This window comes from Ceratotherium simum, chromosome 9, assembly GCF_057802395.1.
Source record: "Ceratotherium simum simum isolate JZ-2026a chromosome 9, ASM5780239v1, whole genome shotgun sequence".
NCBI lineage: Eukaryota > Metazoa > Chordata > Mammalia > Perissodactyla > Rhinocerotidae > Ceratotherium > Ceratotherium simum.
Genome location: NC_141908.1, coordinates 35351307 through 35365987, shown reverse-complemented (window position 1 = coordinate 35365987; position 14681 = coordinate 35351307). Strand labels below are relative to the sequence as shown.

Genomic DNA, 14681 nt, shown 5'->3' with positions numbered 1-14681 from the left:
AATTATCCCTTTCACCCTCCTCCCTCCCCCCTTCCCCTCTGGTAACCACCAATCCAATCTCTGTCCCTATGTGTTTGTTTATTGTTGTTATTATCTACTACTTAATGAAGGAAATCATGCGGTATTTGACCTTCTCCCTCTGACTTATTTCACTTTGCATTATACCCTCAATGTCCATCCATGATGTCACAAATGGCTGGATTTCATCGTTTCTTATGGCTGAGTAGTATTCCATTGTGTATATATACCACAGCTTCTTTATCCATTCGTCTCTTGATGGGCACTTAGGTTGCTTCCAAGTCTTGGCTATTGTGAATAAGGCTGCAATGAACACAAGGGTGCATGTACCTTTACAAATTGGTGTTTTCAAGTTCTTTGGATAAATACCCAGCAGTGGGATGGCTGGATCATATGGTAGTTCTATCGTTGATTTTTTGAGGAATCTCCATACTGTTTTGCATAGTGGCTGCACCAGTTTGCACTCCCACCAGCAGTGTATGAGAGTTCCCTTCTCTCCACATCCTCTCCAACACATGTTGTTTCCTGTTTTGTTAATTATAGCCATTCTGACGGGCGTCAGGTGATATCTCATTGTAGTTTTGATTTGCATTTCCCTGATAGTTAATGATTTTGAACATCTTTTCATGTGTCTGTTGGCCATCTGTATATCTTCTTTGGAGAAATGTCTGTTCAGGTCCTTTGCCCATTTTTTAATTGGGTTGGTAGTTTTTTTGTTGGTAAGATGCATGAGTTCTTTATATATTTTGGAGATTAAGCCCTTATCAGAAGTATGGTTTGCAAATATCTTCTCCCAATTGTTAGGTTGTCTTTTCGTTTTGTTGATGGTTTCCTTTGCTGTGCAGAAGCTTTTTAGTTTGATGTAGTCCCATTTGTTTATTTTTTCTATTGTTTCTCTTGCCCAGTCAGACGTGGTGTTTGAGAAGATGTTGCTAAGACTGATGTCGAAGAGCATACTGCCTATGTTTTCTTCTAGAAGTTTCACAGTTTCAGGTCTTACATTCAAGTCTTTAATCCATTTGGAGTTAATTTTTGTGTATGGTGTAAGGTAAGGGTCTACTTTCATTTTTGCATATGGCTCTCCAGTTTTCCCAACACCATTTGTTGAAGAGACTTTCTTTTCCCCATTGTATGTTCTTGGCTCCTTTGTCAAAGATTAGCTGTCCATAGATGTGTGGGTTTATTTCTGGGCTTTCGATTCTATTCCATTGATCTGTGTGTCTGTTTTTGTGCCAGTACCATGCTGTTTTGGTTACTACAGCTTTGTAGTATATTTTGAAATCAGGGAGTGTGATACCTCCAGCTTTGTTCTTTTTTCTCAGGATTCCTTTAGCTATTCGCCGTCTTTTGTTGTTCCATATAAATTTTAGGATTCTTTGTTCTATTTCTGTGAAAAACGTTGTTGGAACTTTGATAGGGATTGCATTGAATCTATAGATGGCTTTAGGAAGTATGGACATCTTAACTATGTTAATTCTTCCAATCCAAGAGCACGGAATATCTTTCCATTTCTTTGTGTCTTCTTCAATTTCTTTCAGCAATGTTTTATAGTTTTCCGTGTACAGATCTTTCACCTCTTTGGTTAGGTTTATTCCTAGGTATTTTATTCTTTTTGTTGCAATTGTAAATGGGATGGTATTCTTAATTTCTCTTTCTGCTACTTCGTTGTTAGTGTACAGAAATGCAACTGATTTTTGTATGTTGATTTTGTATCCTGCAACTTTACCATATTCGTTTATTACTTCTAAAAGTTTTCTGGTGGATTCTTTAGGGTTTTCTATATATAAAATCATGTCATCTGCAAATAGTGACAGTTTCACTTCTTCCTTTCCAATTTGGATCCCTTTTATTTCTTTCTCTTGCCTGATTGCTCTGGCTAGGACTTCCAGTACTATGTTAAATAGGAGTGGTGACAGTGGGCATCCTTGTCTGGTTCCTGTTCTTAGAGGGATGGCTTTCAGTTTTTCACCATTGAGGATGATATTAGCTGTGGGTTTCTCATATATGGTCTTTATTATGTTGAGGTACTTTCCTTCTATACCCATTTTATTCAGAGTTTTTATCATAAATGGATGCTGTATCTTGTCAAATGCTTTCTCTGCATCTATTGAGATGATCATGTGATTTTTATTCTTCATTTTATTAATGTGGTGTATTACCTTGATTGATTTGTGAATGTTAAACCATCCTTGCATCCCTGGAATAAATCCCACTTGATCATGGTGTATAATCTTTTTAACATATTGTTGTATGCGATTTGCTAGTATTTTATTGAGGATTTTCGCATCGATGTTCATCAGTGATATTGGCCCGTAATTTTCTTTTTTTGTGTTGTCCTTGTCTGGTTTTGGTATCAGGGTAATGTCAGCTTCGTAGAATGAGTTAGGGAGCTTCCCCCCCTCCTCAATTTTTTGGAAGAGTTTGAGAAGGATAGGTATTAAGTCTTCTTTGAATGTTTGGTAGAATTCACCAGGGAAGCCGTCTGGTCCTGGACTTTTATTTTTGGGGAGGTTTGTGATTACTGTTTCGATCTCCTTACTGGTGATTGGTCTATTCAAATTCTCTACTTCTTCTTGATCCAGTTTTGGAAGGTTGTATGATTCTAAGAATTTATCCATTTCTTCCAGATTGTCGAATTGGTTGGCATATAGCTTTTCATAGTATTCTCTTATAATCTTTTGTATTTCTGAGGTGTCTGTTGTAACCTCTCCTCTTTCATTTCTGATTTTACTTATTTGTGCCTTCTCTCTTTTTTCTTGGTGAGTCTAGCTAAAGGTTTGTCAATTTTGTTGATCTTTTCAAAGAACCAGCTCTTAGTTTTATTAATTTTTCTATTGTTTTTTTGGTCTCTATTTCATTTATTTCTGCTCTGATTTTTATTATTTCCCTTCTTCTACTGATTTTGGGCTTTGTTTGCTCTTCTTTTTCCAGTTCCTTCAGGTGCATTGTTAGATTGTTTATTTGAGATTTTTCTTGTTTGTTGAGATAGGCCTGTATCGCTATAAACTTCCCTCTTAGAACTGCTTTTGCTGTATCCCATAAATTCTGGCATGTCGTATTTTCATTTTCATTTGTCTCCAGGTATTTTTTGATTTCTTCTTTGATTTCTTCGTTAACCCAGTCGTTGTTCAGTAGCATTTTGTTTAATCTCCACATATTTGTGGCTTTTCTGATTTTCTTCCTATAGTTGATTTCTAGTTTCATACCGTTGTGGTCAGAAAAGATGCTTGGTATTATTTCAATCTTCTTAAATTTATGGAGACTTGTTTTGTGGCCTAATATGTGATCAATCCTGGAGAATGTTCCATGTGCCTTTGAAAAGAACGTGTATTCTTCGGTTTTTGGATGGAATGCTCTGTATAGATCTACTAGGTCCATCTGTTGTAGTGTGTCGTTTAAGGCCAATGTTTCCTTATTGATCTTCTGTTTGGATGATCTATCCGTTGGTGTAAGTGGAGTGTTAAAGTCCCCTACTATTATTGTGTTACTGTCTATTTCTGTTTTTATGTCTGTTAATAATTGCTTTATATATTTAGGTGCACCTACATTGGAGTGCGTAGATATTTACAAGTGTTATATCCTCTTGTTGGATTGTTCCCTTGATCATTATGTAATGCCCTTCTTTGTCTCTTTTTACAGTTTTTGTTTTAAAGTCTATTTTGTCTGATATGAGTACTGCTACCCCAGCTTTCTTTTCATTGCCATTTGCGTGGAGTATCTTTTTCCATCCCTTCACTTTCAGTTTGTGAGTGTCTTTAGGTCTGAAATGTGTCTCTTGTATGCAGCATATATATGGGTCTTGTTTTTTTATCCAGTCAGCCACCCTATGCCTTTTAATTGGAGCATTTAGTCCATTGACGTTTAAAGTAGCTATTGATAAGTATGTACTTACTGCCTTTTTTAACTTTTTTTTTTTTTCTCAGTGTTTTAGTAGTCCTTCTCTGTTCCTTTCTTCTTCTATACAGAATTGATGGTCCCTTTAGTTTGACCTCTGTCTGAAAGCTGTACTCTTTAACTCCCTTCCTCCCTCATGTTTTTGATATCATATCTAACCTCTTTGTTGTGCATTTGTATCCATTACGTTCTAATCATGGAAATAGATAATTTTTCCTATTTGTGGTCTTTTCTTTTCCCCTTAAATCAGTCCCTTTAACATTTCTTGTAGCACTGGTTTCTTGGTGACAAACTCCTTTAATTTTTGCTTATCTGGGAAAATTTTGATCTCTCCTTCCATTTTGAATGATAACCTTGCTGGGTAGAGTATTCTTGGCTGTAAGTTTTTTCCTTTTAGCACTTTAAATATATCGTGCCATTCTCTTCTAGCCTGTAAGGTTTCTGCAGAGAAGTCAGCTGATAGCCTTATGGGGTTTCCCTTGTACGTAACTTGACATTCTCTTGCGGCTTTTAGGATTCTCTCTTTATCTTTAATTCTGGACATTTTGATTATGATGTGTCTTGGTGTGGGCCTCTTTGGGTTTATCTTGTTTGGGGCTCTCTGTGATTCCTGTACCTGGATGTCTGTTTCCTTCCTTAGGTTAGGGAAGTTTTCATCTATTATTTCTTGAAACAGATTCTCTGACCCCTTGTCTCGCTCTTCTCCTTCCGGGACACCTATAACACGGATGTTAGTGCGCTTGATGTTGTCCCAGAGGTCCCTTAGACTGTCCTCAGTCTTTTTAATTCTTTTCTCTTTTACCTGTTCACCTTGGGTAATTTCTTCTAGTCTTTCGTTCAGCTCACAGATCCGTTCTTCTGTATCCTCTACTCTGCTTTTGAGTCCCTCTAATGAATTTTTCATTGCCAGTATTGTATTCTTCATTTCTGATTGGTTCTTTTTTATATCTTCCATTTCTTTGTTGACATTCTCACTGAGTTCATCTATTCTTCTCCCCAGATCAGTGAGCATCCTTAACACTCTTAGTTTGAACTCTCTGTTGGGTAGGTTGCTCATTTCTGTTTCACTTAGTTCCTTTTCTGGGGTTTTGTCCTGTTCCCTTACTTGGAATGTATTCTTTTGCCTCTTCATTTTGCCTCTTTCCCTGTGCTTGTGTCTACGTATTAGGTAGGTCAGCTACGTCTCCTGCTCTTGGATAGGTGACCTTATGTAAGTGATGGCTTAGGAGGCTTCCAGTGTGCTTCCCTCAGGTCTCAATGTTCCTGGGGTGACCCCTATGTGGGCTACGTGTATCCTTCTGCTGTGGCCTGTTTGCTCTCCCTGTAGGTGCCCAGGGAGGTTGAGTTATGCTCCTGGCCAGCTGTTGTAATGCTCAGCTGCTTGTAGTTGTTGTGGGCCCTTCAGTCTCTTTATCAGGTGTGGGGAGCCCCAGCACAGTTGGCTGCAAGTTCTAATACCACATTTGTGTTGCAGTATTTCTTTTAAGTGAGTAGGCCCCCACAGTGGCAGGTTGTTAGGCTCAGGGCCTTACAATTGCTGTAAGCCTCTAGCCTATTATGTCTCTTGTCAGCTCTCTGAGGATTGCAGCTGGGTGGGGCTGGCCTCAGGCACAGGAGCACCCAATTGTTTCGGGTTTTGGAAGGTGGAGCAAACCCCCTATGTGGGTCTATGAGAAGTACAAGTCTTCTGCGGCTGAGAAGCCCTGCCGCCCACAGGTCCACACACACAGTCAACACAGTCCTGCCCTGTGTGAGCGCCCCGACCTCCCCAAGCGGACCCAGTCTCTCCACGGCGGGAGCCCCACACACTCTGCCACCGCCCCACACTCTCCACCCGCTCCTTGTGCACACCCTGCCCTGCTCAAGTCAGCTCAATTGCCAGGCTGCAGAGAATCCAGTCACCAATCTATGCAGGCCCACAAGTTGCCTGAGGGCTTGTTGTTGGGTGGGGCCAGTCTCTAGGGTGGGCTGCCTGCCCTGGCTGACCTGGATTAAATTGGTGCTCTAGCGGGTGGGGCACACTCTGGGCTAGCAGGCCCCAGGGAGAACTCCAATGGTGTCTGCGTCAGCTCGCCCACACCAGGCCACAACAATGGCCGCCACCAATGTCCCAGTCCCTGGAGAGGTCTCACCCCTCACCGAGATGCACTCAGGGCCTATTAGGTGAGTCTCTTGTCACCAAAGCACTGTACACCTTTCGTTCTGGTGACTTTAGGGTGCTTTCTGAAACGGGTGAGTTTGCGCGCGGGCCCTTTAAGAGCCAGTTTTAGTTTCTTTGTGAACCGGGTTTTCTGGGGGTGCTCCCCAGTGTTTTAGTAGCAGGCACAGTCAGATATTATGCCGCTGGTCTCGATTGTGCTGGGTCCACAATATGCCCACAGCGGGGGCGCTCCGGCTCAGGGCCCCGCGCCTCCAGGGAGGGCTGCGTACCTGTGAGCTGCTCCAGGCGGCCGTGAAGCTGGCGGCTTGTGAAGGCGGCGTTTTTCCTCTCCAGAAGGGAGTCTCTGCCTCTTCCACCTCAGTTAGGATTGTCTGTTGTTGCAGGAGTTCCTCTCATCCAGTTTTCAGTTCTGTCTCAGGGGTAATTTTTCCACGAGTAGTTGTATATTGGCTGTGTCCACGGGAGGAGGTGAGTTCCGAGTCTGCTTACGCCGCCATCTTGACTCCTCCTCGTGACTCGATTTCTTCAGCAAAACTGTGGCATGAAGAGGGGGCCGGCCCAGTGGCGCAAGCGGTTAAGTGCGCGCGCTCCCCTGCGGTGGCCCGGAGTTCGCCGGTTCGGATCCCGGCGCGCACGCACTGCTTGGCAAGACATGCTGTGGCAGTGTCCCATACAAAGTGGAGGAAGATGGGCACGGATGTTAGCCCAGGGACAGTCTTCCTCAGCAAAAAAAGAGGAGGATTGGCAGATGCTAGCACAGGGATGATCTCCTCACACACACACACAAAAAAAACCAGTGGCATGAAGAAAAACAAGAGGGGAGCTTGTTAGAGCATAAAGACACTTAAGAGACAGAAAAATCAAAAGAAATGTGGTATCTTGCTTGGATCCATATTCAAACCAACTGTAAAAAGATATCTTTCAGGCAATTAGGAAAATTTCAATGTAAATTGGGTATTAAATAGAATTAGGGAATTATTGTTAATTTTGTTAGCTGTAATAATGGTAGTTATATTATAAAAATAAATGTCTTTATTCACTAGAGATGCATACTCATGTATTTATGAGTGAAATAACATAATGCTTGGGATTTGCCTTAATATATTCCTGAAAACAAAGGAATATATGTAAGGTTTTCAAAGTTGCTAATATTCATTTTTGTCACTGAAAAATATAATGAAATTTCTATATGCCAAGATATCAATCTTCCCAGACAGACTACCATATCTTATTGGTGTAATTGGCCATTGTTCCTAACTTTTCAGACACCTATATTTATGAAATTTCCGCTGTGTTCAAAACACTGCATTGGTCTGTTGGGAAATGGATGATCACCTGACCTGAGTTTATTATTTGTCATTGTAGCTGTAACACATGATTTGAGAAATATACAACCAATATATTTTAACAGAAGGTATCCACATACAGGAATACTATAGAATTATTCTCCCATTTGGGGAGGGTTATTACCTGAAGATAGTTGATTGCTCCTGCACCTGTCTCAGGATTATTGTTGAAAACAATAGGACAACATTATGTCAACCTACAGAGGACCTTGGGAAGGGGAAGACACCAGAAGTCAATTTGCTACTTAAAGTACAAACCAGTGTTAGAAACCACAGTAAGGAGGTCAACAGCGGATGTTTATGATGCCATCTCTAAGGTATGTGGGCTGCAGCTGGAGGAGCTATTACAAATGACAGAACAACTCCTCACAGGCTGCTGTGAGCTCTGTTCTCAGCAATCCCCAGTTAGGTCTATCTGCAAACTCTGCCTACTGAGGAAATATGGAGTTGCCTCAGGCTCAAGCAGAGTGGTGGAAATAACAGCATCCCCAAACAGTAAACACCTGAGGAGCTCAGACGCTCATTAGGTGTTCCTACAGTCTTTCTACGTTGAAAATCTTTCTAAGGACTAGTTGCACTGAGCATTAGGTTATACCTTTATGTATTTAAACATCTGTTCACTCAAAAATATTTATGGTGCATGTAATCTCTGAGCAAAGGCAGAAAAACTCTGCTCTGCTGTAGCTTATAGTCAAATAAGAGAGAGAGGCTTTTACCAGATAATCGTACTGATGAACGTGATGAACACAGAATCACAAGCTGTGGTAAGGAAAGACGTAAGTTTCTGCGTGAGTATATATCAAGGGAATCCTTTTCCAGGCTGGGGGGTTCAGGAAAGGCTTTTCTAGGGAATGACACTTACCTGAGGCTTGAAGGAAGAAAAGTGTGCTCTGGGCAAAGTTGGTACGGCAGAAACTTTCCTGGCAGAGGGGACTGAAGGAGTAAAGTTGCCGCTACAGGAGGCCAGCTGGGCTATAGTGCAAGAACTAAGGGGAGAATGAGGCTAGACAAAGTGTGAGAATGAAGGAAACCTAACTGGAAAGAACTCTGTAGCCACATTAAGAAGTCTGGATTTTAAGAGCAATTGGAAGCCATTGAAGGATATTAAGCAGAGGAGTAATTAGATCAGATTTATTTTTTAAGAAGATGACTCTAGTTTTAGGATGGAGAATGAATTGTAGAGAAAGCTGAATAGATGGAAAGATTGTAAATGGGTGTCCCAGCATGAAATCATAGAAAATGAAACAAAGTTGGTGGCAGTGAACGTGAAGAGAAGGCCCAAGAGACATGTTAAGAAGGTGTAATCAACAGCCTTGGTAAAGGATTAGATAGAGAGAAGGTGGAAGGGATGAAGTGAAGTTAGGCAGTGGGAGTTGTCAAGGAACCTCTAGATGTCTTGTTTGCAGTTGAGTGGGTGGGGGCCAATTTGTGGAAATGGGGAACATGTGAACAAAACTAGGTTTGGAGATGTTTGGTCTAAGATCTGTTGAATACAGGATATTTTATTGGAAATGTCAAATGGGGAAATGGATATAAAAATATGTAGCTCAGGGGCAGGCCCAGTGGTGTAATGGTTAAGTTCAGCGCACTCCACTTCAGTGGCCTGGGTTCACGGGTTCAGATCCTGGGCGCAGACCTACCCCACTCATCAAGCCATGCTGTGGCAGCAACCCACGTGTAAAACGGAGGAAGATGGGCACAGCTGTTAGCTCAGGGCCACTCTTCCTCAAGGAAAAAGAGGAAGATTGGCAACAGGTGTTAGCTCAGGGCCACTCTTCCTCACCACACGCACAAAACAATGTAGCTCCAAGAAAGGTCTGGAAATCTGAGAGTCATTATCCAGCTGGTAAATGAGGTCAGAGGCATAAATGAGATTTCCTAAAAGGAGATAGTAGAGAGCAGGACACTCAATGAGCTGAATCAAGCCAACAGGGAAGGTTGACTGATTTTTACCAGCCAAATGTTTCCAAGTTTTCTGAATTTAGGAATATTTAGATATTGTATGCAATTTCCTATTCAACAGTTTTCCCTCTCTTCTACCAGGCCTCAACACATTTGGAGTACCTGCTGGCTTTGAAAACATTTGAGTTCTCACAGTATAGCTTGAGAAAGAAGAGGATGTAGGACAGTCATGAGCAATTTCATTACATACTGTATACTTGGGTAAAGACAGATGAAGCCTGCAAAGGAGATTGAGAAAACGGCGGAATTAATAAAGGTTAGCACAGGGGCCAGCCCAGTGGCATAGCAGTTAACTGTGCGCATTCCGCTGCGGTGGCCCAGGGTTCGGATCCTGGGCACGCACTGATGTACCACATATCTCGCCATGCTGTGGTGGTGTCCCATATAAAGTGGAGGAAGATGGGCACAGATGTTAACCCCGGGCCAGTCTTCCTCAGCAAAAAGAGGAGGATTGGCGACAGACGTTAGTTCAGGGCTGATCTTCCTCACACAAAAAAAATAAAAAATAAATAAATTAAAAAAAATAAAATAAAGGTTAGCACACAAATCCTTTTCAAAAGTATTACATCTTCAGGGAAAAATTTATAAAATTATATTATGAAAATATTATTTGCTTAAAGATATATTTTACAGTATCTGAACCATGATCATATATGCACTATAGAATATTCATTTTAAATTTCATAAGATCTTTTCTGATGTGTAAAGGATATAAAGTTTATAGTCTAATGGGGAAGCAGACATTTAAATGATGTAAAAATTTCTTTTAATTTAAACTGCATCTTACTGTCATTTTTTTCTAATTAGAATAGTCTAACCTTTAAATATAATAGAAATTGTTTCACTAGGCTATCATACATAATTCTTCATTCTTACGTGGTCTAATTTTGAAAAACTAGAAAGTCATTATATAATTTCAAGCATCACCATCTATGAAAAGAGAATAAGGAATGACAAATATTGAAAATATGTGGAAGCACTTGACTGAGAAAAAGTTATTTCACTATAATTGCAGAAAGAGATATTAGGATGACAAAGAATCATAATCCATTTGCAACTTTTATAATAAAAATTTATAGTGGTATTTGTCCTTTCACAATAAATTTATTTTCCCCAGCTTTAGACAAAGACATTATGCTGTGTTTAATGCATTGAATTCATGAGTATTCAAAAAAGTTATATGCCAATAATAATCTTATAATCTTATGCAATAGTCATCTCTCTCCTTTATTTTAATACTGTAATTGGTTGAATTATAAATTAAAGAAAATTAAATCTGTCCTTAAGAACAATCATTTAGAAGCGCTATAACAAAGCAGCTAAGAGCACAGGCAGTTAAGGTCTAGCTGTTCAACACTGCCCCTTTCCAAAGGTTCGACTCTTAATATTTTATGTCTGAGTTTCCCCATGTGCAAATGGAATAATATGGTAACTACCTCATGCAGGTGTCATGAGAATCAAATTAATGACTACAAGTAAAGTGCTTAGAATAATGCCTAGCATATAATAAATACTTAATCAGTGTCTGTTATTATTATTTTTATCTAAAATTGAAGTTTCCGTTTCACATTAATAAAATTATAACCAAGATGATGCAAAATATATTTAGGAGATGCTATAGATTGAATGTCTATGTCCTCCACAAATTCATATGTTGAAAACCTAGTCCCAGTGTGACTGTACTTTGAGGTGGGGCCTTTCGGGGATGATGAGGTCATGAGGATGGACCCCTCAGAAATGGGATTAGTGCCTTCATAAAAGAGGCTGCAGAGAATGCTGTTTACGCCTCCCCCAAGTGAGGACACAGCAAAAATGAACCAGAAAGCAGGCCCTCACCAGATACCAAATCTGCTGGCACCTTGATCCTGAACTTCCAGGCTCCAGAACTGTGAGAAATAAATTTTTGTTATTTGCTACCTGGTCTGTGGTATTTTGTTATAGCAGCCCAAACAGACCCAGACAGGAGAACGATACAGGCTTCTCTCTGCTGTACCCATACAAGCTATAGAACCCATAAAATGAATTGTTTTTTGAAAGGCACCACAGAGTTTAATCATTTTTTTCATTATTCAGCCAAATATTATTGAGTATCTACTATAAGCTAGGTGATATGTTATACCTGGGGTTATAGATCAATCTCTACTTGTTCTAAGAGTTTATACTCCAATGAGGAAACAAATGTTAAATAAACACTCTCTCTCAGTCTCTCTCTCACACACACACAGTCTATTTCTCTCATACTCACACACAAACAATAATTTCACATTTTGTAAAAGGCTTATGAAAGGAAAGCATAGGACACCACGTAAGAATACTAGGCTGACTTGATTAAAGTTAGGAATTAACATAGGGTAAAAATGTCACTTAGATTCTCCAATAAGGCACACAAAAAGACAGTTCGTATAGACGGTTTATGTGATGTGTGTGTGTATGGACATGCACACAGCAGCCCAGGCTTCCAGTTTTGGTAAAAGCCCTTTTCTTAAACATTAATGATATTTGGTTCAACACAGTGCCTGGTCTATATTGTAAGGAACTCGTTTAAACTTCAGATGCATTTCCTTCAAATATGTTTCAGAAAAATGCATCACAAAAACGCAGAGTGAAGGAGAGAACAAACTGCATGACTGAAGCATACATAAATAGCTGCTGTCACCATTGGGTTTCTCACTTGTGTAGCACCAAATACCATATTTGAGGCAACTGACCACGTTTTGTTTTCTTTTAAACTGAGGGTATCACAGAACTCGGATTTTTCAAAGCTTGTTCTTAGAAGACACAGCAGCTAGCCCACTCCCCAACTTGGGTAACCTGGGGACACGTGGAGTGGGCTGGGGAACTTGCAGTCCATCCTCAGCAAAGCCTCCTGTATCCTCTGAATCTTTGGAAGTCCGCTTCACCTGCCTGCTCTGTCTGGAGCCTGCCTCTCCCCTGAGGACACTGCTTCACCTGAACCTTCTCAAGTACAGCCTCTTTCATCCTGCAGCCCTTCATCCCCTTAATCCTGGAAGCGGGTTGTTATCATCCTGGTACTTGCCATTTCCAGACCGTTACACATTCTCCTCCCTAAAACCCAGTTTTTAATCTTATACATTCAAACTCTACCATTAGGGTGACCTGTCCTCATTCCTTGACAAGCTCCACAACCACTTTCATACCTCCCAGAAATATTCTTATCATATTTCTTGATAATTTTAACATCCTGCAAACGGTCCAGGCATTCATTGACCTATTCTCTTCCAAAGAAATTTACACTCAATTTCACACACATGATCACAATCTAGACTTGTTTATTACCAATAAAGATAACCTCTATGTCTTAGTTTCCAGCATCCTACTCACTGGCCTCTGTTTCATTGTTTTTCTAGCTTACTCCTTTTAATACTCTCAATCCAACAATTATTCAACCATGGTTTCTCCACTTCCTAGAAAATAATTTTATACTATTGCTTCTGTCCTCAACCTCCAACACCTCCTTCTACCTCCTTGTTCTCACTGATGACCTTGATTCCAATTTCACTGAGGAAAAAATAAACGGAAGCAGTTAGATGACCTTCACCAGCTCCCGCCACCACGACTGCTCACCTATCTACATCTGGGTCTGTGAACCCTGACTACACTCCTGACATGAAGAACTGTCCATCCTTGCTATTTTTACATCAGCATTATTACTCCTGTGCATTTGATCCTCTCTTTTCCTCTGCTGAAGAACATCACTCTTGAATTGTCTTTTCTTTCTTCTGCATCTTCAATTTGTTCCTCTCTACTGGGTCATTCTTATCAACAAATAAATGTGTTTAAATTTCTCTCATTTTAAAAAAGTTTTTGGCCGACATTTTCCTTATCTATTGCCTTGTTTTTCTTCTATCCTTGATAGCAAATCTTCCCAGAAGAGTTGTCTTCTTTACTACCTTCAAGTCTACTCTCATTCTTTTTTGAATCCATTTAAGTAGGTATTAGCCCCATCGCTCCACTGAAACTTTTCAACGTCTATAAATAACATCCATGTTTTTAAAATAAGTGGTAAATTTTTAATCACCATTTCATTTGACCTATCAGAAATATTTTTTCCAGTTTTATTGAGATAATTGACATATCACATTGTGTAAGTTTAAGGTGTACAATGTGATTATCTGATATATGTATAAGTTGCAAAATGATTACCACAATAAGGTTAATTAACGCATCACCTCACATAGTTACCCCTTTGTGTGTGTGTTTGAAGATTTACTTTCTTAGCAACTTTCAAGTTTACAATACAATATTGTTAACTATAATCACCATGTTGTACATTACAGCCCCAGAACTTATTCATTTGATAACTAGAAGTTTGTACCTTTTGACAACCTTCACCCATTTTCCCTACCACCTCTACTCCTGGCACCTCCAATCTAGTCTCTGTTCTGAGTTTAAGTTTTTTTAGATTCCACATATAAGTGAAATCATATAGTATTCGTCTTTCTCTGACTTATCTCACTTAGCAGAGTGCCCTCAAGTTTTATCCATGTTGTCACAAATGGCAGGATTTCCTGCCTTTTTATGGTTGAATAATATTTAATTGTAAACATATGCCACATTTTCTTTATCCTTTCATCTGTCCATGGACACTTGTGCTGTTTCCATGTCTTGGCTATTGAAAATGATGCTGTGATGAACACGGGGGTGAAGATATGTCATCAGGATAGTGATTTAAATTCCTTTGGATATATACCCAGAGGTGGGATTGCTGGACCATATGGTAGTTCTATTTTTAATTTTTTGAGGAACCTCCATACTGTTTTCCACACTGGCTATACCAATTTACACGCCCACCAACAGTGTATAAAAGTTCCCATTTCTCCACATCCTCACCAGCTCTTGTTATCTCTTTTTTTTTTTATGAAAGACATCCTAATAGCTGTGAGGTGATATCTCATTGTGGTTTTGATTTGCATTTCCCTGATAATCAGTGATGTTGAGTCCCTGTCATGTACCTGTTAGCATTTATATGTATTCTTTGGAAAAATGTCTGTTCAGGTCCTTAGCTCATTTTTAATTGGTTATTTGCTTTGTTGCTCTTGACTTGTATGAGTTCTTTACATATTTTGGAATATTAACCCCTTATTAGTTATATGGTCTTCAAATATTTTCTCCCACTCTGTAGGTTGCCTTTTTACTTTGTTCATCCTTTCTTTTGCTATATAGAAACATTTAGTTTGATGTAGTCCCATGTGTTTATTTTTGTTTTTGTGGCTTGTGCTTTTAATGCCATATCCAAAAAATCATTGCTAAGACCAATGTTAGGGAGTCTTTTTCCAATG

The 14681-nt window shown here is 39.8% G+C and overlaps 1 protein-coding gene across 5 annotated transcripts in view; it reads right to left on the bottom strand.

The window, feature by feature from the left end:
• The window catches only part of GALNT13 (polypeptide N-acetylgalactosaminyltransferase 13), a 919989-nt gene that overhangs the window by 675186 nt on the left and 230122 nt on the right, over nt 1-14681 (bottom strand). For 3 of the 5 annotated variants that reach the window (XM_087435224.1, XM_087435220.1, XM_087435222.1), the window contains exon 1: nt 6343-6572. The exons of the other annotated variants lie outside the window; for them this stretch is intronic. The gene's annotated coding sequence lies outside the window, so the exon portion shown is untranslated. Of the gene's footprint in view, nt 1-6342; nt 6573-14681 lie in introns of those variants that run through there. 5 annotated transcript variants of the gene reach the window in all.